Below are 21,368 nucleotides of genomic sequence, written 5' to 3'. Positions count from 1 at the left end.
ATAGAGGAATAGATTCTTGCATGTGCCTTGACCAGGATCCACATGCCAACCCCTGTCTGGGGCTGATGTACAAATAACGTAGTAATCCTCAGTGCCCGGGATCAATGCTCAGACCAACTAAGCCACTGGCTGAGAGAGGGTAAAAGAGAGAGAAGGGGAAGAGGGAGAGAAAGAGAAGCATTTGGTCACTTCTCATGTGTGCCTTGACTGGGAATCAAACCCGGTACTTGCGCACATAGGCTGACGCTCTATCCACTGAGCCAACAGCCAGGACCAAGTACCACAATTTTACTTCTGTTAATAACAGAAATCTTCACAACACCCAGAGGCTGAGAAGAGTTGTGAGAGCTTTTTTACATGAAAGAGTTAAGGATTAGTATTTATTATAAGCATGATGAAACTACAAGACCAATATAAAAATATTAATGTTAAAGAACACTGCTTAAAGAAATTGACATATTCAGATAGCATGACCAGAGCATAATAGGGTTTCTAAGTCTCCTTTAATATGTACCTTATCACATTTCCTTTCTAAAGCTTGCTCATTAATCAGTCCGAGGAGGTAACAACTGCACTGTTAAAGGCTTGCTCATGCTTATGAAAATTAACAACTCCCTCTTAGGTTCAGAAGTTTCTAAAAACACATTTAAAATGTATGAATAGTGTTGTTATTACATTCATTTGGTAACTTGGATCTTTAATCAGTGCTAGATATCAAGATTTATTTTATTCATCCAGATTTTCATGCAGAGAAGATTAGAGAAATATCAACTAATTAATTAGAAAGTCCTGTTTTATTCCTCGGTTTAATTTCCTCCTAATTTTTTGCCTTCATCCACAAAGTTCTGCAAACTTTAGTTCTGTGAATGTTAGCTGCTGCAGAATCATCAATAAAACAAATGCACCACTTCAATATTTCACTCCAAAAAGTCAATATTTCCTCTCAAGGAAAAAAAAAGTGCACACTGATGACAATAATTAGGAAGACAGAGTAGAAAAAGGGTGGTTAGAAAAAAAATACTGTTATTAGGCCCCAAGTCTGATTTAAGTGCTGTGGGTAGCATTTTACTCTCAGCTCATTTCAAGATCCTGCAGGAGAATAAAACAAGAGGTTGTTAAAAGAAAGTAGTTAAGAGTATCAGGTCATTAGGATTTATGTCAGCACTGCTCTGAAAGGAAGGCATTTTTTTGTCCAAGTCTGAAATGTTGTTTTGGCCCATTGTCAGCTGGAAAACAGATGTCTTGTAGGTGAGATGTTTGTTGCACTATATCACCTAGTGGAAGATGGTGCTTAATTCTACCTAGGGAAGTAGAGAATTGTATGTCTCATATTTAAATATCTATGGTTGACCTTTTTGGGGTGTGTGTGTACAATTTATTGTGCACCAGCTGCTTCTTCAGAACAATGAGTGCCATGTTAAGTAATTTAAGTTCATATGATTTATTGGGTTTAGCAGTACAAACTTCTAAACTTGTAATAATATGTTATTTATTTTTTTAGGCAACTGATACCTGATGCTTAACAATACTGTTTGTTATGAATACCAACTAAAAATTCATTTATTTTGAAATTTCTGTATTTTCATGATCTTTGTATTTTAGGCAATTTTCTTTCATATGGTTTTTTCTGACATTGTTAAGAGTCAGGGGTGACTTTTCATTACAATTTTTGAATCTTTTCTAGAAGCTACTTTAAATTCTTAGATCACGAAGAACATATAACCCAGTGCAAAATTCTAACAGATGGCTATAAAATTACTGTTTGAAAATATAACAGTGTGCTCATTACATTACTATAAATTTTAGATTAAAGTGAATAATTTTTCTTTAGCTGAAGAAAAATTGAGGACTTCTGCTATATGCAATCTATTTTGCAGCCTTAGCAAACTGACAATCAAGAATTTCTGGTAACAAACATAATGATTAAAATAAAGTAAAACAAATATCAATTCACTTTGTAACTAATCATTAGCTGGAATCTTTCTGCACATTTTAAATTAGGGTGGTGAATATACCAGATGGAATCTAGTAGTGATACTTGGTAAAGAAATTATAAACTGACAGAAGAAAGACAAATTTTCAATGTCAGTATAAAATCTTCAGTTTATTTCTTTCTGTGCTGCTGGAATGCTAAGACTAATGACAATAAGGATAAATGTGAAAAAAAATGAGCAATTAGTAAATATCTTTATTAACACAAACAATCCATTTCTTGTTTTTTCTTTAATATTGTGAATTATATTTATCTTAAACATTTTGAACTAAAGGAAAGTATTCATTATTTTATCTAGTATCATTTACATTTTTGAAGTTTAAAGGCTAAGTTTCAATAAAAACAAAATTATTATTTTTATATTTGGAAAAATTATAATTATATATTAGTTTTTCAATGAACTGAAACTCATAGTACATTGACGAAATTTTGAAAACTTCAAAGAGCTTTCTTTATCAAGAAACAGCCTTATCTTTTTTTTTTTTTTTTTTTTTTTTTTTTTGTATTTTTCTGAAGCTAGAAACAGGGAGAGACAGTCAGACAGACTCCCGCATGCGCCCGACAGGGATCCACCCAGCACGCCCACCAGGGGCGATGCTCTGCCCCTCCGGGGCGTCGCTCTGCTGTGACCAGAGCCACTCCAGCACCTGGGGCAGAGGCCGAAGAGCCATCCCCAGCGCCCAGGCCATCTTTGCTCCAATGGAGCCTCGGCTGCGGGAGGGGAAGAGAGAGACAGAGAGGAAGGAGAGGGGGAGGGGTGGAGAAGCAGATGGGCGCTTCTCCTGTGTACCCTGGCTGGGAATCAAACCCGGGACTTCTGCACGCCAGGCCGACGCTCTACCAATGAGCTAAACGGCCAGGGCCCAGCCTTATCTTTTAACCACTGAAAAATAAAACAGTATCAACTCAAACTGAAACTTAAAAAATTACCCAGAACTCAAAAACACTGGTACATAAAGACACATGCAGCCCCATGTTCATTGCAGCATTGTTCACAGTGACCAAGATATGGAAACAACCAAAAAGCCCTTCAATAGATGATTGGATAAAGAAGATGTGGTACATATATACTATGGAATACTACTCAGCCATAAGAAATGATGACATTGGATTATTTACAACAACATGGATGGATCTTGATAACATTGTACTGAATAAGTAAATCAGAAAAAACTAAGAACTATATGATTCCATACATAGGTGGGACATAAAAATGAGACTCTGGGACATGGGCAAGAGTATGGTGGTTACTGGGGGGAGGGGAAAGGAAGGGGTGGGTGGAGGGGAGGGGCACAAAGAAAACCAGATAGAAGGTGACGGAAGACAATTTGCTTTGGGTGATTGGTATGCAACATAATCAAATGTCAAAATAACCTGGAGATGTTTTCTCTAAACATATGTACCCTGATTGATCAATGTCACCCCATTAAAATTAATTTAAAAAATGTTAAAGTTTAAAAAAAATTACAAAAGCATCTTTCTCTTCTGAATTTGTGGATTACCTGAGGAAGGTTTGTGTTTGCTATTTTTCCATTGTAGTTATAAATTCACTTTGCAGAATTAATTCTATCTGATGCCTATATAAGAGAGCTGCCAGATAAGAATACTTGCCTTATGTAAATAAATTTAGATCTCTACAAACACCCCATGTTTATGTAACTCAAATATAGGAGTTGGCAAAAGTAAGCTTACAATTTTCAGTTATGAAACATAGTATTTGTTCCTGTATTATTATTTATTAATTGTTGTATTACTTTCCATGCAAACAACTATAAAACCACTTTTGCCCATCTCTCTATATACATATATACATATACATATACATATACATATACATATACATATACATATATATATATATATATATTTACTGGCTTCAGTTAACTTACTCAAAATTCAATGTGTGCTTTTTATTACTGGTGAATGAGAGTAGTAGCAGAAGCTTACCTAAAATCCTGCTTGTAAGTTAGAAAAAAAAATCAAATACTGGAACAAAGTCTTAATGATTTTACAGTCTTAGAGAAGATAATTAAGAATATTTTTATAATATTGACTTATTGACAACTTGGAGAGCTTAGGAACAAGTATAATAAAAATAGTCATTCCATATAGAAAGTAGATTGCTAACTTGAAAAACTATGGATTTAATGATGACTTGCATTTACATTTCTCAATTGCTAAACACTTCAGTTTCCACTTTAAAAAAGTTAATTATGAAAGAAGAAACTTTGCTCTGAAATCAATCACTATGATGGTTTGCTTGACTATACATGATTTGTCAGTTACTTAAGGACAAGGAGTAGCCAATAATCTTATGACTTTCTAGAATATGTTGCTATAAACTTAGGTATTAGTACTGAAGGCTTCCTAAACAAGAGTAAGATAATTATTTTTCAAGGTGCTATATAGATATTGTTACTTTATAGAAATTTTTGAATTGTTCTGTTAAAATTATAAAATGGAAAACATTCTGATTATAGGATCAAGTCAAAAAATTATATCATCCTCCCTTATGTAGGAATTAAAGACCTTATGAAAGACTCAGAAAAGCCCTGGCCGGTTGGCTCAGCGGTAGAGCGTCGGCCTGGCGTGTGGAGGACCCGGAGGACCCGGGTTCGGTTCCCGGCCAGGGCACATAGAAGAAGCGCCCATTTGCGCCCTTCCTCTCTGTCTCTCTCTTCCTCTCCCGCAGCCAAGGCTCCATTGGAGCAAAGATGGCCCGGGCGCTGGGGATGGCTCCTTGGCCTCTGCCCCAGGCGCTCGAGTGGCTCTGGTCGCGGCAGAGCGACGCCCCGGAGGGGCAGAGCATCCCCCCCTGGTGGGCAGAGCGTCCGGGTGGATCCCGGTCGGGCGCATGCGGGAGTCTGTCTGACTGTCTCTCCCCGTTTCCAGCTTCAGAAAAATACAAAAAAAAAAAAAAAAAAAAAAGAAAGACTCAGAAAAGATATATTTCTGCATTTGTATTAATAATTAATAGAAATAGAAGAAATAATTATCCTGCTTCTTAGGTTTTTATACTTTAAATGTTTTTGATGATTCATGATTATTGATGATTCTTGCAATTTTGCTACTGGTCCAAAAAGTTTACTGGTGAACAGATATCCATCACTTATTTGACAATGTATTAAAAAGACAACAGGTGAATCACTGTACATCATCAGGAAAATTGATTATCTTTCCATGGCTTTGCATGTCAGTTATCTTTTGTAATGTATGTCACCTTGGCTGATAGCACACCATCTCAATTACTCCCTTTCCAGAGTTATATTCATTTTATTGTTCACTTCCAATGAACCTGCTTGATATATAGATTTGTGCTGTAAAAATTGATCTTATAATACATGTTTGCCATACATAAGTTTCCAACTGCTTTGAAAGATATCGACTGGCAGTCCTTAAGAACTTTAACTACTTATTTTAGCAACAACATCACAGGTTGGCTAAAAATCCACATAGCCTTTCATATCCTGTGCTAGGAAAAGACTTTGTAATAGTTCATTTTTATTATGAAATAAGGTTAAGTGTTAATTCAGAACATACTCAAAGCTGTTTATGTTTATTCTGTCACAAACCATGAATTCAATCTATGGTGCCATTTCTTTTCCCTGGTATAAATACTTCTCATCAATACTATATCAATCTATAAAGTACAACAAATTCAATCATTCTCAACACATGAAGTCTGATTCGATAGTTGTCATACCTATATATGGTTTGATTTTCACATAGGAGTTTTACATTTGCAGATATGTCTCAAAATAAAAGGATTAAGACAAATTGCCTAGAGTGTAACTAGAATATAACAATATTTTCAAAGAAGGTCCAGGTATGGCTTTGAAAGATAAAATATTTTTATTCTGGGAAAATTTAATTTTATATTTTCACTGGAGGTGTCAAAAAATGTTGAAAGGAACACACTTGTTTTCATAAATTGCTTTGCAGGTAAAATACTAAGAAAAGCTCTAGAGCAGCAATTTAAGCCATAATATCATGGTATCCAGTATTCATGTGGCAAAATATGAAGAGATAGCTCTAGTTTTTACAATTTTATTTGTCAACTTTGGAACAATTAAAAAATAGCATAAATAAATTAAAAATGCATGGATATTATGTTTGAAGTTTTAATGGACATAGAAAGTTTATATAGTGTCATATTAATTATTGCTCATTTTAACTTAGTTTTGGATTCTTTAACCTTATATGTGTTCGGGACTTTATTAAATCTATAATATGGTGAAAGTTTCAGAGTTTACTTTGGCCATTAAACTGTCCAAATGCTCTCCATTTAGAAAATACCTTTTTTTTTTTTTTTTACCCTACTGGGATATGTATTTCTTAACTAAATTTGCTTTCCTTTTTGAAAAAAGTTTTGTGACTATGTCCTCTCTTTCTATGAGTCGCTAATACATAGATTTTACTCATATCTCTGAAAAACAGGTTTTCTAATGTTGCCTTAGGTAAGGTTAAGAGGTATTCAGACACAGTGGCTTATATAGTTAACACATTTTATAAAATATTTCCTTAATATTCACATGAAATGAACAAATAATTTGCAATGTGAAAATAGTCTATTTTAGTTTTTTTCTTAGAGAATGAACTTGGATTAATATATAACGTTTTTTGTTTTTTGTTTTTTGTTTTCTGAAGCTGGAAACAGGTAGAGACAGTCAGACAGACTCCCACATGCACCCGACCGGGATCCACCCAGCACGCCCACCAGGGGCGACGCTCTGCCCACCAGGGGGCGATGCTCTGCCCCTCCCGGGCTCCGCTCTGCTGTGACCAGAGCCACTCTAGCACCTGGGGCAGAGGCCAAGGAGCCATCCCCAGTGCCCGGGCCATCTTTGCTCCAATGGAGCCTTGGCTGCGGGAGGGGAAGAGAGAGACAGAGAGGAAGGAGGGGGGGGGTGGAGAAGCAAATGGGCGCTTCTCCTATGTGCCCTGGCCGGGAATCGAACCTGGGTCCCCCACACGCCAGGCTGACGCTCTACCGCTGAGCCAACGGGCCAGGGCCAATATATAACATTTTGCCCATTCCTAGCAATGAATATTATACTTATTTTAGAACTCACAAGTATTTTTTTTTGTATTTAGAGGAATAAGCAGAGTCTGTGTGGGAGAAGAAAGTTATCTTTCTATATACCATGTTAGTTAGTTTCCTCCCACCAACACTCATGTCTAAAGTGCAGGCAGATCATACAAGAAATGACAGTTTAGTTCTTGAAATTTAATTCTTTCTTTCCCATGTTGCAAATGAAACCACCAAAGGACAACATAAAGGGATATCTGTTCTTACCCTCAAATCTAGAAGAAAGAAAAATAAATGGAAGATTCTGGCAACATCTCTGCAATAATGTCTCAGAATTAAGATAATTTTGTGTTTGTTGGGTACACATTTGACAGTACTAATTTTATAATTTACAAATTGTTACTAATTTTATGATTACAAATATTATAATTTACAAAATTTATGTTTTTTATCTATCTAAAATGTTCATCTTACTTTTTGTTGCATAGGCTGCTTTAACAGTTTTTGAGAGTTGAGTATTGAAACAATAATAAGAAGAAAGTGACAAATAATGAGATGGGTTGTTTCACTTCCTTCATATTTTTAATCCAGTGCCCTAATATTCAATCAATGTTTTTAATTTATTTTGAGTTCAGCTCAGTGAAAAGTCAGGTGTAAGCATATTCCACAATTACAATATTTTCCCTGGCCTTAGGAGTTACTCTCTTAACTTTCTTCTATATCATATAACAGTGTTGACTATAGTCATCATATTGTACATTACAGTCCCAGTACTTACCTATAAAATAGTAAATATTAAATTTACTTAGACAAAGATGCCACTTATATAACTCTTCAAATTAATTTACATTTCTGAATTTATCAATTTAACTCTGTTAGGTGGTGCATTACTTAGTATAACACCCAGAATGTAGTTGGCACCTAAATACAGTTATTACAGTTTCTTATATTGTCAATTATCCTTTTTTCCTCGTGGCATCTTACCTATGATATTCTTCCATTGGTTAAACTAGTTATAAAGGTTTTAAAAATTGCTTAGTTGAGCTCATGACACCTCTTGTAACAAGCTAGAGGAACAAAGTGAAGGAGAAAGCCCTCTTTCCTTCTTGGTTTTACATATCAGTTTACAAGTGAAAAGAAACTAGCTTTTACTGTTTAGGGGATTCGGCTTTCCCTTCTCTAAGATTCTTTTTCTTTTTTAAGATGTCATTTTATTTATTTAATTATTTTTAGATTTTATTCATTTTAGAGAGGAGAGACAGATAGATAGGTAGGGAAAGAGAAAGAGAGAGAGAGAGAGAGAGAGAGAGAGAGAGAGAGAGAGAGAGAATGGAGGGAAGAGCAGGAAGCATCAACTCCCATATGTGCCTTGACCAGGCAAGCCCAGGGTTTTGAACCGGTGATCTCAGCATTCCAGGTCAACTCTTTGTCCATTGTGCCACCACATGTTGTGCACCCTTCTCTAAGATTCTTGACACTTGCATATGGTTAGGGTCATTGTATGTCATAATTTAATTCTTTTAGTTTTTCTTTTTAAATATTTTCTGTACCTTTGTTTCTTTCCTTACATAGTAGCACTAAACCCAGGGACTGTTTCCATATTTCTTTCTTTCCTCAGGTTACTTTAGCCACTATCATTCTTGGTAGGAGCTGACAATCAAAGGAAAACCACCCCTATTAGGCCCTTAAATACTGAGCCTCTGGATTATAGTGACCCCTAGTAATTGATAATTAATTAAATAAACACATTCATTAATGACAATTATTAAGTCTTCAAAAAATATTTATTTTGTTTTTTCAATAGCAAATCTATCCTGAAGGTCCTTCACATCATATGCCATATTCTGTGCTGTGCAGCTGGGGATCTGGATCATGGGAGGGTCATGTGGGTGTGCTTCCGATCTGAGCCTCTTTGCCCAGAAGAGCTGAAGTGGACACACCTAACCACGAACCTTTTCTACTGACATGGCCTCTTCTATTTTGACCCAGTTCAGGGGCTGGGGTACTGGTCAATGGAAGGATTAAAAGTGACTTTTCTTAGGCCTGTAGGTGTATTGTCACAATTTATTTCTGTCTCACCTTATGACCCCTTTAAATATCAAGATTGGATCAGTTTTGATGAGATACTATATGGTCAATGTGTAAGTGGGTCAGTTTTTAAATTTGGATTCTTTGTGCTTTCCTGTACCTACAGTTCTACTTTTCTCCGCTGGAGTTTATAATCCATTCATGTGATTTCTTTTTCAAATCTTGCTGTTATTCTCTCAGCCATTCTTCCTGCCCTCACTGTCCAGTGTGCACCTAACAAACAACATTCTCTTAATCCTGAGACATTGTGTGGACGTGTTGTCAGATCTTCACTTCATCATTGCATTGCCTACTTAGGCAAAGTTTTATTGCTACTGTTGCAATAAATTTTTAGCCTGCATCATCTGCTTTTTCTTTTTCTTCTGATATTAAGAAGCAAGAGCTGGAATCCATTTCAAACTAAATAGGAAATTCACCTGGACCATATTTCTCTTTCAAGAAAATTAAAGAGTACCAATGGAGCCCTTTATCTATTGAATACAGACTTTGTTAATTAATCCTTTTTATCTGTGACAGTTAAAGGTAAATCTACAATATACAGCCTCCTTGAAATGATTTCTAGCTTTACTCTTACTAGCTAAAATACATTCTTTCAGACATAACATTATCTTTTGTCAACCATGTATAAATTAAATTCAATTTCCTGGGGCTATTTCTTGCCTTGTGCTGACTTAAAAAAAAAGATAGCCATTTAGATAAATACTTTTTCATATTATTAACTTAATATTTTTGAGAGTGACAGGAAGAAAATGGAGTATCTTTCTTACTCCTCATTTTCATAATACTGGAAGGTGGAATTCATATGGCATTATAAGTAGAAATTTTCTGCATCACTAAGAACATGGCTTAAAGTATAATGCCTCCTGGACAAGTAAAAAAAGCCCTCTAATAAGAAACAATTCTAATCATATATTATGCACTGTCTGTACAATTTCTTTCTCTTTTCACTAAATATGCTTTCCCCAAAAATGAATACTGGTGTTTAGTTAATCTATTTCTTCTATCTATTCCTCATCTCATACCACATACATATGCTGATTATTTGCTTTAGAAATAATTATTATTCAACCTTTCAAACAAGACACATGGAGAAGCAAAACAGAATCCTGAGAACATGAGAGCAATTTATATCTTGAATTTAATGTTTAACTCTTTTGTTTAGGCACCAGCTGATTTTTAATGCTGAGGCTTTTTATATTATTTTCATACAGGTTTTTGCTGTTAGAATATTACCTGCCAGGAACCAGTAATGGGAAAACATTTATTTACATGGATATTTGCCCATTTATACTCACTTTTAAGCAAAAGTGACAAGCATGTCACATTTCATCAGGTTATATCAAGTTGTGTCTCAGAAAAAAAACAAAACAGAGAACATAAAATAACTTGGATCAAAACAACATACTTCAACCAGAAGTACAGAAGAAAGTAAACATCAACTGCTGAGGATAAAAGAAACCATAACACATCTGTAGATCAAATACACATCTTCTGTTAATTTCCACTTAAAATGGTTATTAAAAAGATAACCATTGGCTAACCTGTACAGTGGTTTATCTTTCTGTTTATATCTGTTAATGTTATGCTGTTTGTATTTCGAATAGTTGTTTACTAAATATTTTTAAGTAGCTATATGAAAAACATTATTTGTTGTTGTGGTGTCTTGATTTGAGGGAACACTCCATCTGATAGATTATCTAAAACTATGTTGTTCAATATAGAAGTCACTTGTCACATGTGGCTATTAAATTAAAATTAAATTAAATTACCTTCAATTTCTCAGTCTTATTAGTCACGTTTCAAGTACTCAGTAGTCACATGTAGTTATTTTATTTTCATCATCAAAGTATTACTGGACAGTGCTAATCTATAATGTATTGGTAAAATGTAGTTCAATTATGTCTGTAATATCCCCAACATTTAAAACTATATATGAAGGACTCCGAAAAGAATTTCAGAATAAAACTACCTATTAGTCAAACACTTATGGATTATTTAAATTACACACACATACACACACACACACACATATATATGCACACTATTTTACATACTTATGTGTGTGTGTGTATAAATATATATATATATTATATCAAATTTTATTTTGGAAAGATTTTACATTGTTTTAGAAAAGTTGCAAGGGTACTCAGATTCAGTTTTCCCTAATGTTAACTTACATTACTATGGTATACTTTTTGAAATTAAGAAATGAACACTGCTATATTACTATTAACTAAACTCTAGACTTAATTCAGATTTCACTAGTTTTCCAATTAACAAATTTTTTGTTTTTTAATTTTAGGGCACAATCCAGATACCATACTGTATTTAATTGTCATGTCTTCTTAGTCTCCTCTGGTCTATGAAAGTTTTACAGCAGCTTCCTCCCCTCCTTTTATTTTTTTTATTTTTTATTTTTTTACAATCTTGATAGTTTGAAGAGTACTAGTAAAGCACTTTGTAAAATGTTCCTCAGATTGGTGATGAATTATTAGAGATAATACCACAGAAGTGAAGTGTGTATCACATATCACATCAGGGGTACATGACAGACACATGTGGCTGTTTAATCTAGATTACTTGTGTAAGGTAGTGTCTCCTAGGTTTCTCCAATTGTATAAAATTGCTAATTGCCCCTTTTTATACTTTGAAAGTAACTCATGAAGAATAGCTCACACTCAGGGAGGAGGAAATTAAGCCTCAACCTCTATAGAGGGAATACCTGTGTATTTTTTTGAGATCTTTCATAAAGAAGATTTATCTGCTTTCTTATTTGTTTATTCAGTTAGTTTTATATACATACTATGGACTGATATATGTTTATTTTACATTATAAGTTATAATTCAATATTACTATTTATTTTTTTACTCAAAATATAACAGGGTTGTCCTTGGGAATTCTCAACGTGACACCTGGTTTCTTTTACATGCCCCACTTCTCTTATTTTTTAAAGCTCTTCTTTACTTTCTGGCACTCCAGTATGTTTCAGGTTTATCTTTTATCCTACCTTTGCCATAGAAACAGCCGTGTTTCCAAGAAACTTAGATGGCTTTTCGTGAGTAATGATATTCAGAAATCAAGACCTAAGCACACTGTGTATGCTCATTGCTACTGGGAGTCATTACTTCTCGGCTCTCTTGGAAGACAGAGATAAGCAACATGACCAGCCTGTGTATGCAGACATATCTATGCTTGTTTCTGTATCTCTCCACTTTGCATCCCTTCGAGTAGTGAGTTTTTTTCATGCTCGTTAACCCCCAGGAGTGAGTTGTTGTTTTTTTTCAAAAAATGAAATGTGTTCCAGTTCCAGTTTTATTAACTTAAAATCATGTTTGTTTGATAACCAATTTATGGAAACAACAAGAACATACACTTGCCTTTTTTAAATGTTGCCTTACGCATTTTTAAAATACATTGATCGTACTCTGGATGGTCAGGAGGCACCTGTACTACTCAATAGGATATAATATATATTATATATTATATATTATATAATATATAATATTAGTACAGGTGCTAATATTGTACAGGTACTAATATTGAGTAGTATTAAGTGTAACTTTATATAAAAGTTACACTTAAGTTCATAATAATGTCCCAAAATCTAATCCAGTACCAAAGAGTTCATTCTAGCCTTCCATTCATACTTTTCTATACCTTTTTTCTCTGACAGTAAGAAACTTGGTTCCCACCATGTAGTATCTACTTATTTAATTTTATTTATACTCTGTATATGTGTTGAACAGTTTCATAATTGTTAACCTATACCTGTACTTTTGGCTTTCTTATTTCCTCATTTGGTATTAGTCAATATAATATACAAAGCAGTTTCAAGTAGATTGACCACTTTTCTTTTTTTCCCCATTGATTCTTTTTTTATTGAAATATATTTTACATATAACATTGTGTAAATTTAAGATGTACATCATGATAATTTGATACATTTATATAATGTAATATGATTTTTATTATAGCAATAATTAACCTCTATATGCTACACCATTATCTTTTCTTTTAGTTGGAATAAAGTTCTAGGCTTAGTAAGTTTGTTAATTATAATGCTATTTGTTGTCAGATATCATTGTTCTGTGCATTGAATATCTAGGGCTTATTTACTACCCATTGTATGTACCCTTTAACAACATCTTCCTATTTCCCCTCCCCATCCCTTAGTAGCCATTTTACTCTCTGTTTTTATGAGTTTGCTTTTTTAGATTTTAATGTAAGTGAGATCAAACAGTTCTTGTCTTCTTTGTCTGACTTATCTCACCTAGCACAATATGTTCACAGTCCAGCCATGTTGTTGAAAATAATAGGATGACCTTCTTTTTCATGGCTGAATGATATTTCATTGTGTATATGTGTATGTGTGTGTGCATTTGTGTGTGAAGTATTTTTATCCATTTATCCATTGAGGAACACTTAGGTTGTTTCATTTTCTTGGCTATTGTGAATAATGCTGCAGGGAACACTGGAGTGTTTTCATTTCTTTTGGGTATATGCCCAAAAGTGAAATTGCTGTATCAAATGATAATTCTTTTAATTTTTTGAAGAAACTCCATATTGTTTTCCATAGTTGTTGAACAAATTTACATTCCTCCAACAGTGCCCCTTTCTCCACATCCTCACTAAAGCTTATCTATTGTCTTCTTGGTGATAGCCAATCTAACAGGAGTGATATCTCATTGTGGTTTTGATTTTTATTTTCCTAATGATTAGTGGTATTGAGTACCTTATCATGAACTGTTGGTCATTTGAATGTCTTTTTTTTTTTTAATGAGTATTTAGTTCCTCTGCCCATTTTTAATCAAATAATTTTTTTTGTTATTGAGTTAAACTAGTTTTATAATCGAGTTTTATGAGTTCTTTATATATTTTGGATATTAACTCTTTATTTGATATATAGCTTGCCAAAATTTTCTCTCATTTGAGTGTCCTCAGTGGTCCCTGGATCTGTCTCTTGCTTCACCAGTGTTTGGATGGAGCAGACCTTCTTCTTCCAGCCTCTGACCACCCTCCAACCTCCTTCCAGTCACCACTTTTGGAACTACTTCAGCCATCATCAGCCTCCAAGATCCATCAACACTGTTTTTTGACCTTAACTCTTTATTGTGAATAACATGAGCTCTCAAATTTGTCAGAATTAGTCCACTGAGGTAGAAGCTTTGTCAACTGCCTGGTCCACCTACATCTGTAGGCCTCCTATACCTACTTCTTTTTGGACTTCTATTTCCACCATGATGCTGTAGCTCTGGAGAGCATGAGCCACTTCTTCTGTGAGTTGGCCAAGGAGAAGCAGAGGGGTGCCAAGCATCTCTTAAAGCTGCAAAACCAGCATGGTTGCTTCATTCTCTTCCAGGATGTGCTGAAGCATTCCCAAGATGAGTGGGATAAAACTCAGGATTCCAGGGACGAAATCATGGCCTTGGAGAAGAACCCGAACCAGGTCCATTACAATCTGCATGCCCTGGGTTATACCGCCCTGACCCTCATCTCAGTGACTGCCTGAGAACTAGTTTTGGGTGAAGAAGTGAAACTCATCAAGAAGATGGGCCATCACCCGACCAACCACCACAGGCTGCCTGGCCCCCAGGCTTTGCTGGGCAAGTATCTCTTTGAAAGGCTCAACTTCAAATATGACTAGAAGCCTTTGAAACCCATAGGCCTTTGAAAAGCCCTTTGCATTCCTCTGGTGTCTGGCTTTGGCCTGATCCTCTCCCTAAAACCATTAGGTATCTTTTTAAATACCCTGGAACCCTCTCCCATGCATTGGACCAAATGGAAACAATAAAGCTTTATGTAGAAAATAAATAAATAAACAAACAAACAAATAAATAAATAATTGTCCCACTTTGTAGGTTGTCGTTTCTTTTCCTTTTTCTTTTTTTGCTGTGCACAAGCTTTTAAGTTTGATTTAATCTTATTTGTTGAATTTTGCTTTTGTTGTTTATGCTCTTGTTCTCACATCCAGAAAAAGAGTCACTGCTAAGACCAATGTTGAGAAACTTCTTCCTTGCATTTTCATCTATGAGTTTTATGATGTCAGGTCTTATGCTTAAGCCTTTGACCCATTTTGAGTTAATTTTTGGAGTGGTGTAATGTAGGGGTCAAATTTCAGTGTTCTACATGTGTTTATCAAGGTTTTCCAGCGCCATTTATTGAAGATAATATCCTTTCTTCAATGGGTTCTTAGTTCCCTTGTTGAGTATTATTTTTTTCTGTATACATGTGAATTTAATTCTGGAGTCTCTGTTCTGTTCCATAGGTTTATTTTTATGCCATTACCTTACTATTTTATTTATTATAGTTTTGTAGTATAGTTTGAAATCAAGAAGTGTTATGGTGTGAGCTTTGTTCTTTTTCATAATTGCTTTGGTTATTTTGAAACTTTTGTGATTCCATACAAAATTTTAGATTATTCTTTCTATTTCTGTAAAAATGGCATTAGTATTTTGATAGGGTTGCATTGAATCTATACATCATTTGGTTGTATGAATATTTTAATAATATTAATTCTGCTCCATGAACATGAGCTATAGTTCTATTTGTTTGTATAGTCTTTAAGTTTTATTTTTTTAAATTTTTTTTTGTATTTTTCTGAAGCTGGAAATGGGGAGAGACAGTCAGACAGACACCCGCATGCGCCCGACCAGGATCCACCCAGCACGCCCACCAGGGGCGACGCTCTGCCCACCAGGGGGCAATGCTCTGCCCCTCCGGGGTGTCGCTCTGCCGCGACCAGAGCCACTCTAGCGCCTGGGGCAGAGGCCAAGGAGCCATCCCCAGCGCCCGGGCCATCTTTGCTCCAATGGAGCCTTGGCTGCGGGAGGGGAAGAGAGAGACAGAGAGAGTCAGAGAAAGGGATAGATAGGGACAGAGAAAAAAATGGAGAGATATGAGAAGCATCAGTCATCGGTTTTTCATTGCAACACCTTAGTTGTTCATTGATTGCTTTCTCATATGTGCCTTGACTGTGGGCCTTCAGCAGACCGAGTAACCCCTTGCTCAAGCCAGCAACCTTGGGTCCAAGCTGGTGAGCTTTGCTCAAACCAGATGGGTCCACGCTCAAGTTGGCGACCTTGGGGTCTCGAACCTCGGTCCTCCACATCCCAGTCCAATGCTCTATCCACTGCTCCACCGCCTGGTCAGGCTGAGTATCCTAGTCTTATTCCTTATCTTAGAGCAAAAGCTTTCAGTTTTTTTCTACTGATTATAATGTTTGCTGTGAGTTTGTCATATATGGCTATTATTATTTGAAGGTATGTTGCTTCTATATCTAATCTGTCAAGAGTTTTTAACATGAAGGGAAGTGTATTATATCAAATGCCTTTTCTGTATCTATTGAGATAAACGTATTTTTTAAACTCTTTTATTAATGTGATTTATTATATTCATTGATTTACATATGTTTTAGCATCCTTGTATTTCGGGGATAAATCCTGGGTTATTGGTCATGGTGTGAAATCCTTTGTAATGTGCTCTTGAATTTAGTTTGCTAATATATATTTTTAAAATGTCCTCTAACTTTTCTTTAATTAATTAATTAATTAATTAATTTTTTACGGAGACAGAGAGTGAGTCAGAGAGAGGGATAGACAGAGACAGACAGACAGGAACAGAGAGAGATGAGAAGCATCAATCATTAGTTTTTTGTTGCGCGTTGCAACACCTTAGTTGTTCATTGATTGCTTTCTCATATGTGCCTTGACCGCGGGCCTTCAGCAGACTGAGTAAACCCTTGCTGGAGCCAGCGACCTTTGGTTCAAGTTGGTGGGCTTTTGCTCAAACCAGATGAGCCCGCGCTCAAGCTGGCGACCTCGGGAGTCTCGAACCTGGGTCCTCTGCATGCCAGTGCGACGCTCTATCCACTGCGCCACCTCCTGGTCAGGCTGCTAATATTTTTGTTGAGAGTTTTTGCGTCTATATTCATTAGGGATATTGATCATTAGCTTTCTTTTATTGCAGTGTCCTTATCTGCTTTTCTGTATCAGGATAATGCTGGCCTAGTAGAATGAGCTGAGGAATAGTTCTTCTTTTCAGTTTTTTTCTTTGTTTGTTTGTTTTTAAATTTAAGAGAGATTAGTGGTAATTATTTAAATAGTTGGTAGAATGCTCCAGTAAAGCTTTTTGGTACTAAAGTGTTCTGAATGGGAAGGTTTTGATTGCTGATTCAGTCTCTTTAATTATTATTGGTCTGTACAGATTTTCTGTTTTTTCCTGACTCAGACTTTGTAGGTTGTTTGTTTCTAGAAATTTATCCATTTCTCTGTTTTCTAATTTGTTGTTATATACTTGTTCATCGCAGTCTCTAATAATTATATTTTTCTACTGTGTCGATTGTAAGTCTCTTCTTTCATTTCTAAGCTTAGGTGAGTCTTCTCTCTTTTATTTTTTATTTAATACAAAGTTTTGTTAATTTTATCTTTTTTAAAAACCAGCTCTTAGTTTTGTTGATCCTTTCCATGGTTTTATTGGTCTTTGTTTCATTTATTTCCACTTTGATGTTTATTATTTCTTTTCTTCTTCTAACATTGGGCTGAACTTGTTGTTTTTTTTTCCCTCTTGTGCTTTAAAGTGTAAAGTTTGGTTGCTTATTTGAGATCTTTATTTGAGATCTCTCTCTCTCTCTCTTTCTCTCTCTCTCTCTCTCTCTCTCTCTCTCTATATATATATATATATATATATATATATATGGCTATAAGCTTTCCTTCCAGAACTGCTTCTGCTATATCCCAGAAGTTACATTTTCATCATTTGTTTTGAGATATTTTATTTTCCTTTTGATTTCTTCTTGGACCCATTTGTTTTTCAGAAGTATGGAGTTATTTTCACATATTTGTACATTTTCCAATCTTCCTCTTGTTTTTGATTTCTAGTTTCTTACAGTTGTGGCAATTGAATAATTTTCTGATTCAATGATTACACTTTATGGATAGCTTCTGATATTACCTGGAATTACATCTTCCTGGGGTTGTACATATATTTGCGAAAAATGCTTGTATTTACAAAGGACCTATAGCAAAGGCAAAGAGAAAAAATGGAGAAGAAGAAAAAGATAGAGACAGAGAAAGAATGAGAGATTATGACCATGGGTATATACATAAGGACTTGATAGACCTATAAATGTAACTTTAGGAAGGCTAAAGTTGCCCCACCCCCACACACAATTATATTCATCAAAAACATTTAGGACCAATTCATAAAATTTTTAAACTATATTCAGAATGAGAGCTGTAAAAGACTTGGGAGTAACAGAAAAATATAAATAGATGGCGGAGATATAATAAAACTTTCATTTTCTTTCTCTTTCTTCTGCCAAGAAGAATGGCAAAAAGAACAAAATATTCATCAAATGAAGTATAAGCTTAAGTGAGGTGAAGTAATTATGAACTGTCATCTAGTTCATAGACTAGGATATGGAGATATTTCTAGTGAGATCACTTGATAATTTTGTAAGATGTGGAGAATGGCACCCATATCAAATTTGGTAAAAGGCTAATTATTTCTCAGTAACAAAAGTATGAAGGAATTAAATGGATTTAATAATTTAAAGGCTTCTAAATGTGATGTCAATCCTGTGAATGTTTCTAGACTAAACTATAAGATTGAGGTGTCTAATTCTTAATTAAGGAGTAACAACTTGTTTCTAGGCTGATTAGAAAAAAAATTAAAATGTCTAACTAGAGATTTTATAAACACTTTTGAAGTTGTAGAAGATTTATATGTTAAACAAGACTGGAGTAGAAACATCTAAATTTTCTTGCAATAATGTGTTTAGAAAAATCAAAAAGGCTTTTAATTTATTAAATAACATGCCTAAGATTGGAAGAAAGTTAAAAAAATACTATGGTGTTTTTGATTTAAGAAAAATAAGTATTTTAAAGTTGAGCTATTATAATATGTTTACTTATAAAATTATTGATAACATTTTTAAAAGTATGTTGTTTAGTTTCCATTTTTGTGGGATTTTTTTCCTCTTTTTTGCAGTTGAATTCTAGTTTCAAGGCTTTATGATCAGAAAATATGCTTGGTACAACTTCAATTTTTCTGAATTTGCTGATGTTGTTTTGTGGCCCAACATATGGTCAATTCTTGAGAATGATCCATGTACACTGGAGAAAAATGTATACTCAGTCACTTTGGGATGAAATGTCCTGTAGATGTCTATCATATCCAGGTGCTCTAGTGTTTTGTTTAAGGCCACTATGTCTTTGTTGATTCTCTGTTTGGATGACCGATCTAGAGCCGTCAGCGGTGTATTGAGGTCTCCAAGTATGATTGTATTTTTGTCAGTTTTTGTTTTAAGATCAATAAGTAGCTGTCTTATATATTTTGGTGCTCCTTGGTTTGGTGCATATATATTAAGAATTGTTATGTCTTCTTGATTCAGTGTCCCCTTAGCCATTATGAAATGGCCATTTTTGTCTCTGAGTAGTTTTCCTGTCTTGTAGTCAGCATTATCCGATATGAGTATTGCTACACCTGCTTTTTTTTGGATGTTATTTGCTTGGAGTATTGTTTTCCAGCCTTTCACTTTGAATTTGTTTTTATCCTTGTTACTTAGATGAGTTTCCTGTAGGCAGCATACAGTTGGATTTTCTTTTTTAATCCATTCTGCTACTCTGTGCCTTTTTATTGGTGAGTTTAATCCGTTTATATTTAGTGTAATTATTGATACTTGTGAGTTCCCTATTGCCATTTTATATCTTGCTTTCTGTTAGTTTTGTGTCTTGTTTGATCCTTCTCTTTCGTTTTTCTATCTTTTGTTTTTATTTGGTTGTATTCCATACATCTTTCCTCTGTTGCTATCTTTTTTATCTCATGTGCTTCTGTGGTGGTTTTTCCAATGGTGGTTACCTTTGAGTAATGAAAAGGGTCCCTACCCTGTTCATTGTAGCGAACTATTCTGTGAGTACTTTTGCACTCCATTGTCCTTTGCTACTGTTAATCTCCATCTTCTCCCCCTCTTTCTTTTTGTTGTTGTCACAGTTTAAATTTGGTTTTATTGTGTTCTTCTTGGAGCTTTTACTTGTGGCTCTGTTTTGTTTTTTGTTCTTTGTATCTGATTGGAGAACCCCCTTTAGTAATTCCTGGAGTGGGGGTTTTCTGATGATAAATTCCCTCATCTTTTCTGTATCTGTGAATGTTTTTATTTCTCCTTCATATTTGAAGGATAGCTTTGATGGGTATAGTATTCGTGGCTGAAAGTTCCTCTCTTTCAGGACTTTAAATATTGGGGTCCACTCTCTTCTAGCTTGTAGAGTTTCTGCTGAGAAATATGATGATAATCTAATGGGCCTTCCTTTATATGTTGTATTCTTCTTTTCCCTGGCTGCCTTGAGAATTTTTTCTTTGCTGTTGGTTTGTGTCAATTTCATTATGATATGCCTTGGAGTAGGTTTGTTGGGGTTAAGAAAACTTGGAGTTCTGTTTGCTTCTTGAACTTGAGGCTTTAGTTCTTTCCACAGGCTTGGGAAGTTCTCATCTATTATTTGTTTGAGTATGTTCTCCATTCCATTTTCTCTCTCTTCTCCCTCTGATATACCTATTATTATTATGTTATTCTTTTTGATGGAGTCAGATAATTCTTGTAGGGCTATCTCATTTTTTTTAATTTTTGAGTCTCTTTCTTCTTCTCTCTGTTGTGCCTCAAGTTGTTTGTCTTCTATTTCACTAATCCTCTCTTCTATCTGACCTGTTCTATTAGCTAAGCTTGTTACTTCGTTTTTCAGCTCGTGAATTGAGTTTTTCATCTCTGTTTGATTTGTTTTTATAGTTTCAATTTCCTTGGACATATATTCTTTGTGTTCATTGAGTTGTTTTCTGAACTCCCTAAATTGCCTTTCTGTGTTTTCTTGTATATCTCGGAGGATTTTTAGGATTTCTATCTTGAATTCTCTGTCATTTAGCTCCAAGGTTTCCAATATATTAAATTTTTTCTCCATAGATTTTTCCTCATCTAGCTGTGTTACCTCTCTTTCTTTTGTATCCATGATATTTGATTTTCTCTTCCTTAATGGCATCTGAGGGTGGTTTTGTTGATAGTATTAATGAGATTTAATAAAGAATAAAAAGTTTAAAAAAAATAAAAATAAAAAATCGAAAAGAGTTGTTTTTTTTTTAAAAAAAATAATGAAATAAAGAAAAATAAAATAAAATAAAAATTAAAAAAAAGGAAATTATTCCCCCCCTCCTTTTTTCCTCTCCTCTCCTCTCCCCTCTTTCTTGAGAAAATCTTGTGGTGGACTGTGAATTAT

This window comes from Saccopteryx bilineata, chromosome 4 (assembly GCF_036850765.1).
Source record: "Saccopteryx bilineata isolate mSacBil1 chromosome 4, mSacBil1_pri_phased_curated, whole genome shotgun sequence".
In the NCBI taxonomy this organism is placed as follows: domain Eukaryota; kingdom Metazoa; phylum Chordata; class Mammalia; order Chiroptera; family Emballonuridae; genus Saccopteryx; species Saccopteryx bilineata.
This window is presented reverse-complemented; position numbering follows the sequence as displayed.